The following is a 10,075-nucleotide window of genomic DNA, read 5'->3' on the forward strand; positions in this document are numbered from 1 at the left end:
ATTGTGGCAGCCTGCGGCGACAATACACCAGATGTACTGAGGCGTGTACGACATTCATTATGTCAGAGATTGCAACTGTGTGCAGCAAATGATGGCCACCACGTTGAACATCTATTGGCCTGACATGTCGGTACACACTCTATTCCACTCCGTAATTGAAAACGGAAACCACGTGTGTACGTGTACCTCACCCCTCATGGTAATGTACATGTGCGTCAGTGAAAAAGACCAATAAAAAGGTGTTTGCATGTGGACGTAATGTGCCGTTTCAGTCTCTTCTGTACCTAAGGTCCATCACCGTTCCCTTTGGATCCCTACGTAATTCGGTGCTCTCCGATACACACGATCGAACAGCGGAGGAGTGGTACTCAAGCGTCAACTTTAGGTTACAATATCTCCGGATGTAATTAACATTTTACAATGCAACAAACGGCACTGATTACGTATTTGTTTATATGTTCAGATGTGCTAACAAAACTAACGGGGTTCCATTTACAAAAAAAAACGTAGGTTTGTGTTAAAAAACATACTTCCGTGCACTTTTTTATGGTTTGTATTAACCAATTACACTAGCCCCTCTCCTCACGTTCGGTCTGTGGAATCGATTCATCAGTATTTGATGTGGTTTACGAAATATATCCAGCGGTTATGTTAGGTGACTTACCATGTATATAGCACATGTAAGGACAGTAAACGAACTAACTACAGACACATAACGACAGGGAACAACTATAGTTGGACTAATTCATGAAAAGATTATTGAATGTATTCAGAGAGTTGGCTCTAAGAAAACTACGTTTAGAATATCGTTAGTCACCAATCAGTCACACAAAAAATATTGAAATATTGTTCTATGCTAACAAAGAAAATGAGAAAAAGGTAAATCTGGTACTACCAAATTAACTTAACTTACTGATGTTATAAATGATCTGTTTAGTTCCTTCACCTTCAGCATTTCTGTTTAAATAGTATCATTATGGAAACAGAATAGGCCTTAAGTAAAGATTGCACAAAGAAAACAGACACAGTTTATGTAACAAACATATCCCTTCAGTGCACTGAACTTATAAGAATTCTCATTTTCTTGTTAACCTCTCATCACATCTTCCATTATAAACATATACTATTTATTACCATTACCTCTTGTATTTTCTCCTCATTTCTCGTATTACCATAGTTTCATATGGCTTTAGTGTCATACACATTTGACCACTACAAAATAATGCATTTACTTCTTTCCCTTGTTTCCTCTGTCAACATTCTACACCTCACATCTTCAATAACACCTTTACTTCATTAGCTTATTTCTTCATTTATATTCCACAATACTATATTATTCATTTACCTCCACATTAGGGTTCTGTACCTCAATCGGTAAAACTGGAATCCTTATAGAATCACTTTGTTGTCTGTCCATTTTTCTGTCTTCTGACTGTTGAAAACTTTTTCTTAGGAACAGGCATAAGTATTGAGCTGAAATTTGTGTTACATATTAATGTCCACAGACCCTTGGCGATGTAAAAAAGTAAAGCTTTTCAGTTAGTGAAATCAAAAGATATGGCCATTTATGTCACATGTTTTGATACTCGTAAACCCGCTCATTAAAACCTATAGGGTACTTCCCCTTGACGCAGGTCATGAAGGTTGGTAAGAAGGAAGATTTCACGGTACAATTAAAGGAAACGAATAAACGAATGAGAAAATTGAGAATCTGTGATTACATCATGCAAGAAATATTTCTTTTGGCATTTGTCATCCAATTTCAAACTTGAAAATAAAATATTATCGAAAGTCTTACAATCCTGGGACCGATACCTAGCGAATATCAATTTCGATAACAGGCTAAACTCGTGAGATACTCGATTCCCGCAATGGGTGATATATATATATATATATATATATATATATATATATATATATATATATATATATATATATATATATATATATATATCCTGGTCACAAGATGACTAACAGAAATGGTATAAGACTCGTCAATCTGTGTCGATGCTTCAATCTTCAGATAATGTCAACATTTCACAAACACAAGCCAAGTAAACTGAATACTTGGCGATCACCAGGCAATGCGTGTGGAGAAAAACAGACTGATCATGTAGCAATCTCTAGGAGACCAATTAAGGAAATAATGAATGTTAAAGTACAGGGAGGTGCCCAGTTTGACTCGGATCATTACCTCTCCAAGATCAAAATGAATTTCATCCCTCTCAATAAGGCTGTCTCAGTGAGCGATCCTACTCGCACCTGGACACATTTGTTTTATCATTTTATTTCTTCAAAATCATCTACAATACAAACAGTGTGATGGGTCAAAATTATTGTATAGGTTTTCGTGTCCACGCGATTTAATAGTATGTTTTCAATTTATTGTGATAGCCGTCACAAAGTCAGATAACTCAAGGAAAAGCATGTGATATTTAACATTTCATCGTAAGTAAAGTCTCCGCTGATGAATATCTTCTAGAAAAAATTCGCACTGTGTCCAGCCATGCACGTGTTCGACAGAGACGGCAAAGATCATCCGCGCAATGTTGGCCGACAGCAGAGGTTGGGCGCGCCAGGGATCATCCTGGGCGAGTTGACCGCTGGAAGAACGTCTGACGGCCACAAGATTCTGTATTTCAGTTGCTAAGAAATAGTGGTAGCGCCCTACATTTGTCTGAATTAACGGTTCAATTATGGTACTGAAGGGGTTTTGAGTCAGCCGCTATGGAGGAGCTGAGGAGATAGTGAACTTGGGTCGGTATGTGGTGCTGCACGTGAGTTACGACATGTTTACAAGTGTTGTGCTCGATACCTACCTGGATTAAATTGTATTGATTCTTTCGTCTGTGGGAGATTTTCCGTGATTTTGTTGAAAAAAATATAAGAAATTGGTATCGAACTGAGCTGTATTTGAAATGCAGCGTTTGAAGGTTGCAGTAAGTTATCTAGGACATGATGAGTACTGTGTAATCATTTTCTGAATCTTATCAGAGTCGGGCTGCTCGTATTGTATGTGACATTTAACTAAAGTTCAAGTGATTTTAAGTTGGTACGGGCTTAGTGAAGAGTGGCTTATACGCTGTATCAGTATTTAACAGAATTCACGAGTCTTTAAAATACGACTTTGACTATAGTAATTTTGTCTGAAATGGTCCGTGCTGTGTTGCTTGAGACATTAGTTAATGCACACACCAATGGATTTGGGTGTTGCAAATGGTTAAGGGAGATTTATGAAGAAACACTCTAACGTAGCTGAGTGTCAGATGTGAATGCAATTTTTTGAGCACAGAGTCGTATTACGAGGTAGTAACGTTTGTGTTTGTAAAGTAATTGCTTATCGAGCATTTTCCCGGAGCTTTGAATTCAACAGTTGTTATCCTGTCGAAATTTATTATTGCCCTATATCTTTGCCATGTTTCTTTTTAACTAACCTTCCTTCAATTTTTTATGATGCCCACCATTACAATAATCATTACTTTCCACATTTTCATACTTTCCACATTGTTTGCTGATCCTCCAAAACATGACGTCACCTTATGTCCACATTTTACTTTACTGAAATCCACCTATTCCTCTTGACTACACAATGACAAGGTCCCTTACAACTTCTACCTACAATATTCTGTACTTTCCCTTACATCTTCTCTTCCCTTTGTCTACTTCTCTTTGTTTCATAATCCTCTCATCATTCCTTACGTTACTTTATGCATTTCATCATTAGCTATTGTTCTGACCTATTGCGTCGTCATTTCACTAATTACCTAATACTTTTCCTCATCATTGTCCACCAAAATTCATGAAATCATCCAGTAATCACTTCTCACTCTCAAACGCACACATCGCAAAACACTCTCACTTTTCAGTTACTCTCCTCCACGTACTTACGATGCATAATTAATTCCTTCCTATCTTCAATCATTGTCTCTAAACATCAATAAAATACTCAAAATTCTTTGTTATTACTGTTCAAATTACACAGCCCAAAACCAATTTAATTAATACATTGCCACACTATCACCCCGTTCTTGCTTTCCACAAACAGTTATCTTATTCTTGTTAATTTTCAAACATTCGTCTGCCACTGACCTATTTTGTCGACATCAGGCAGTATGTCACTTTTGGGTAATGTAGAGAAATCGGGTTGTAACTACTCTAATTTTTATCTGGATAATTCGACAGATGAAGAGTTGTTTCTGACACATACAAAGGATAGTAGAAGAGTTGGAAGCAGTTCAGAAAAATAAAGATAAAAACAGCACTGCAACAGCTTGGAACCCTATGCACTTCACTGCAAATTTTCGTTTTTTCTTTTTTGCGAAAATTATTGACTGTTTTAGGTGTCACGAAACGAAAGCAACTGAAACTGCTATTCTTTAGTGTACTCCTGCTTTCGAGAGAAGGCCTACGTGCCGTAAGTATCTATACTCATTTAAACTGTTTGCGTCAGAATGACCAAAATCATGAGCATTTCTAACTCTATTGCGTTTTCTTTTGGTCTGTGTAAGCTGATCAAATTTCACATTTACTCTCTGTTTCTGTTGCTATATAACTTTCATCTGACGATTCACAATTGTTTCAAAGCTTTACATTTTGCTGCTTCCGGAAAATGAACCGGTAAACTATTGTCTGAATCCCTGTCTGTGCTGGTGGACAGATGTCACTTTTACAGTGTGTTTGTCATCTTTCGCAGAAGTAGTACCCAATCACTGGATTAGTATAATATCTCAGTGGAAAATACGATGAATGGATCAAACGAAGAGATAAAAGTATAGTTAGAAAATTTGCCAGCTCAGATTGAGAAAGGAGTTCATGATGATTTTCAGTCAATAAGGAACAGTATTGAAACCAGATCCTATAATAATGAAGTAGAACAGCGTCGACAGAACGAAACGCATTCGGAAACAGATAAAACGGTAGACGACACGCTTTCAAATATTGAAACAAATCAATTTAAGGCCAAAGAGCATCTGTTAACGAAAACAGGTAACGTAGCGCTGGGTGCTGTGATCAGTCAAGTGAATGAATAGATCGTGCAACCCCGCGTTACTATTCGTGAAACTCACGAGCACAATGGAGTACTGAAATTACAATCAGAAACAGAGAAAGAACAATGATGATTGTCCAGTCTGTGTTGAAATCACGAATCGTCATCGCTTAACCGATTAAACTTTATTCCTGTGTTGCTCTGTCAAGCAACGGATAGAAGCAGCTACTGCGGACTATTGGACTTTAAAATCAGTTTTTTTAATAGTTTTAACACCTGTATATAGACATCTGCTATACTGTATGAATTGGTCAATCAATTATGTACACATTTAGTATACCTGTCACATCGATGAAGCCGGCCGCGGTGGCCGAGCGGTTCTAGGTTTGTTAGGTTTAAGTAGTTCCAAGTTCTCGGGGACTGATGCCCTTAGATGTTAAGTCCCATAGTGCTCAGAGCCGTTTGAACCATTTGAACATCGATGAAAGAATCGTTTATTGTTAGTATTAAAAGAAGTAGTTGTTGATAGAGCAGTTTTTGTCATTCATAGATCACTTTTACGAGGACACAGGACATGTCATGGTATTTAAGAACAACAAAAAAGCGTTATCAATGTATCCAGGCATCAACATTCTTAGTCCAGTTGGACAAGGATGGGGCAGTTTGTCGGCGGTGTCTTTTAATTTGGAATCATCCCGGAATTTTGCCTGAAATAATTGTGGGAAACCACAGAAAATCTAGATGAGGAGGGTACGATAAAGATTGGAACGTCCACCTCCTGAACGGCCAGTCTGTTGTAAGTTTTCTAGCTTTTTTGGTATTCGAGAAAAGTTATGTGTCATATTCATATGTGTATATTGGATATTTTTCAAACACAGGCTGTTAAAGTCGATATGTTACAAGCAAAGTGATCTTTGGTTGGTAGTAGCATTGTCGTCGCTGTAGCTTTCAAAAAGAGGCTAAATAAGGAGTGTGGGATTGGCTATACTGCTCAGCGGTCTGAAATATCTTGCAGAGCACTGAGATAAAAATACAGAGGAGGATGAATTTTGAAACATGATTTAGTAAAGATTAATTTCAGAAGAGAAGATTACCAAGTACTGTTCTTGTTGCAATGCTCTTTGCGCGCAATTATGATGTGTTTCACTAACGGAAAGTCTCAGTACGAATTCCCTTTACCAGTTGAGGTTAGTTAATTTCAGTGTTCAGACGTGATTAAGTTATCTATTCACATGGTTTGCCGTCCATTACCTTTTTCAGTAATTAATTTCATGGCAGAGAAATTTTTGCGATAAAGGATATTTTTTTTATAGATCATTGTAATTGATGGGTGAGAACTTTGCCTAGCCACGCCAACTGTTACTCAGCAACATTATGTAATAGCTCCATACACCACATGACATTGCACTAGATACACCAGAAGATGCATCTTAAAAGTTGCGAACCTGTTTGGTGAATCTCAAATTGACTTCAATAAAAACAGCTACTGAAAACTATTGGACATTCAGCTTTATATTTTAATGGTTTTAAAATCGGTAAATATACACCTGATACACCCTATGAACTGGCCAGTCAGTTACGTATATGTACTTTAGCTGTGACTGCCCTAGTTTTAAAATCATACTAAATGTGAAAGGATATTATGATTTACTGGGCAAACATATCCTGGCGTTTCTCTGTAAACTGTAACAATCATCGGTCTCATACTTTCTAGGAAGACAAGTCTCGTGTTCATCGGGCTAAATGTGTAATACTTAGTTGACCTCCAAAGTTCTGGGGATTTCACCTCTAAAAACATTCATAACCCTGCGTAATAATTCACAGACCGTCAGACATACAAATAATACGGACGACCTGTGAACATTGCAATGTTATCGGTGACTGGATATTGATATATCCTGCATCGACAAGTGCGTCCACTATGGCGATGTTTCAGAGACCATGACTCGTTTTGTCTGGTGAGGTTACAGGATTCTCTATGTTGTTTGCGACTGGCTGTTTAGATTGTGCTCCGTCGAGGCAAGTTGATTATAAAACGAGGGTAACGATGTTATTTCACTGATGCCTTTGTGTGAATTTAATTATTCGTTAACATTGCCAAAAATATGTAAGTTGTATGTGGAGGGGGACAATGCAAAGGAATGGAGCTGTTTATGTCAGCTGCATCGATACCTCATGCGGAATCAGCGGCGACAAGCGAAAATGTCTGCCGGACAGGGACCCCAACGTGGGCTCTCCGGCCTACTAGGCAGTTGCGTCAACCGCTGCACCATCCGGACACAGTGTTGTCGCAACTATAGACACTTTCTCGGCACACATCTCGGCCGACTCGCGTTCCCACCTTGCGCCACCAATCCGCAGACCCGTCTATGTCCCCCATGCACGTTACTTTGACACTGTCACAAGCGAATCAATTATATGAATGCATATAATTGATACGCCTCGATGAGCAATGTATCTACCATTTTCAGTGCAGATGGTCAAGTACGTTTGACCTCCTGTGGGAATTGAAGTATCGAATATGTAGGGCATGGACGGGGACTGCTGGTCTGCTGAGAGGCATGCCGAGATAGCCTGAGTATTTTTTTATTTTTATTTATTTATTTTTATTATTTTAATATTATTACGAGGGCCATTCCAAAAGAAATGCACACTATTTTTATAAAAATACTGTTTTCATTCTGCATGTGTGAAAGTTTTACAGTGTTTAGATACATCCTTCCGCTTGTTTCCAAACTTAGTTGAACCTGTTCCCTTGAGTGGCGCCGTCACACCATGTCTTCAAGATGGCTGCTACACTTGACGTTCGTCAGAAGCAACGTGCTGCCATAGAATTCCTGTGCTGTGAAAACGAGACAGTGGGAAACATCCACAAGAGGTTGAAAAAGGTGTATGGAGATGCTGCTGTCGATCGCAGCACAGTTAGTCGGTGGGCAGGCAGGTTACGTGATGAAAGCGGGCACAGCAATATTGAGAATTGTCCTCGCAGCGGCAGGCCTCGTGCTGCACACACTCCAGACAATGTGCAGAGAGTTAACGAATTGGTGACTGCTGACAGACGCATCACAGTGAACGAATTGTTACGCTACGTTGGGATAGGGGAAGGAAGTGATTGCAGAATACTGAAAGTGTTGACGTTAAAAAAGGTTTGTGCTGCCAGGTGGGTTCCCAGGATGTTGACAGTGGCTCACAAAGAAACAAGAAAAATGGTATGCAGCGAACTTTTGGAACAGTACGAGAATGGCGGAGATGAATTTCTGGGAAGAACTGTGACAGGTGATGAAACATGGCTCCATCATTTTTCACCAGAGACGAAGAGGCAATCAATGGAGTGGCAAGCAAATTCACCCAAGAAAAAAATTCAAAACCACACCTTCTGCTGTAAAAGTTATGGATACGGTGTTTCTCGATTCCGAAGGACTCTTGCTTGTGGACATCATGCCAAGTGGAACCACCCTAAATTCTGAAGCGTATGTGACGACACTGAAGAAACCTCAAGCTCGACTGAGTCGTGTTCGACCACATCGGCAAAAGCAGGATGTTTTGCTGTTGCACGACAATGCACGGCCACATGTCAGTCAAAAAACAATGGAAGTGTTCACAAAATTCGGATGCACAACACTGAAACACCCGCCTTACAGTCCTGACCTGGCTCCATGTGACTATCATCTCTTTTGGAAACTGAAAGACTCTCTTCGTGGAACAAGGTTTGAAGATGATGATTCCCTTGTGCACGCTGCCAAACAGTGGCACCAAGAGGTTGGTCCAGAATTTTACCGTGCGGGTATATCGGAGCTGGTTCCAAGATGGCGTAAGGCAGTTGAGAGGGATGTAAATTATGTGGAGAAATAAAAATATTGTTCCTAAAGGATGTATCTACACACTGCAAAACTTTTAAACATGTAGAATAAAAGATGGATTTAAAAAAAATAGTGTGCATTTTTTGGAATGACCCTCGTATATTCCGTCTAGGCCCAAAATGGACAACGTAGTTTGACGGTGGCAGTGAGTCCACCTTTCAAACAATTTGGTGATTTTATAATTCTGTGCTTTTATCGAGTTGGGCTGTGTGTCTTTTCTCTTCCAATATTTTCTCATATTTTTCCATAGCAAGAAGGAAGATCATGCTGGGACTCGAAACTGAGTGTGTTTTATTCTCGTTTTTATTACATTTAATGTTCAGCACACAACGTAAATTCAATCCCCTGACGAAAACATGAGTGACTGAGAGATTGACTTAATACGGGTGTAATTGCAAACACATGCAACTGGGTGAATCCAGGTGGACTATATTGGTTTAGCTTTGCGGAAGAAAGACCTGGAAACAGCAGTTGAATTCAGGTTTCAGAGCTGGCTTGCATCGGGGCTTTATCTGCGCTGGTTTTGGTAACAGGCAGCCTTGCGATTGGCTCTTCTAGAGCTATGCGTGAGTGACGCGTTCGTTCGAATTTCAGATGTTCAGCTGATGGAAAATTTTTGAGAACGAGTAAACAGGTGCCGTCTCCACTGTCTTCTGATTGGAGGAGATGCTTGGTACCACTAAAGAGTTCGTCTTGCTGATTGGTCAAGTTTACCATCTCCAGGTTTCTAAGTCTCTGTACTCGGAGGCGATGTAGATTATTTATTAACCAGAAGTTTAGCGAGACGCGGAGGAGTGGAGTCGCAGAGAAGTCTCTGTGCTGCTGTGTGATGAGTGTACACTGATGAGCCAAAATAATATGACCACTGCTCACCGCGAGGCTGTATGCTGCCTGGTGGTGCTGAGGGCATGTGATGCGGTAAGGAAGTATACGAGATGCGGCTAGAAAAAAACCGGACTGATGCTGGAAAAAAACATTTATTTACAATTATTTACAATTTCATGTTATCTCCTTCAATGTACTCTCCTCCTCAGTCTCTACACCGCTCCATACGAATTTTCCACTGTTCATAGCAATGCTGCAGATCATTTTCGGTAAGTCCATACATTACATCCGTCGCTTTTTCTTTTACTGCTTCAACAGTCTCAAATCTAGTTTCTTTCAAAGCTGACTTGACTTTAGGGAAAAGAAAAAAGTCACAGGGGGCCAAATCAGGTGAGTAGGGTGG

This window comes from Schistocerca serialis, chromosome 8, assembly GCF_023864345.2.
Source record: "Schistocerca serialis cubense isolate TAMUIC-IGC-003099 chromosome 8, iqSchSeri2.2, whole genome shotgun sequence".
NCBI classification, from domain to species: domain Eukaryota; kingdom Metazoa; phylum Arthropoda; class Insecta; order Orthoptera; family Acrididae; genus Schistocerca; species Schistocerca serialis.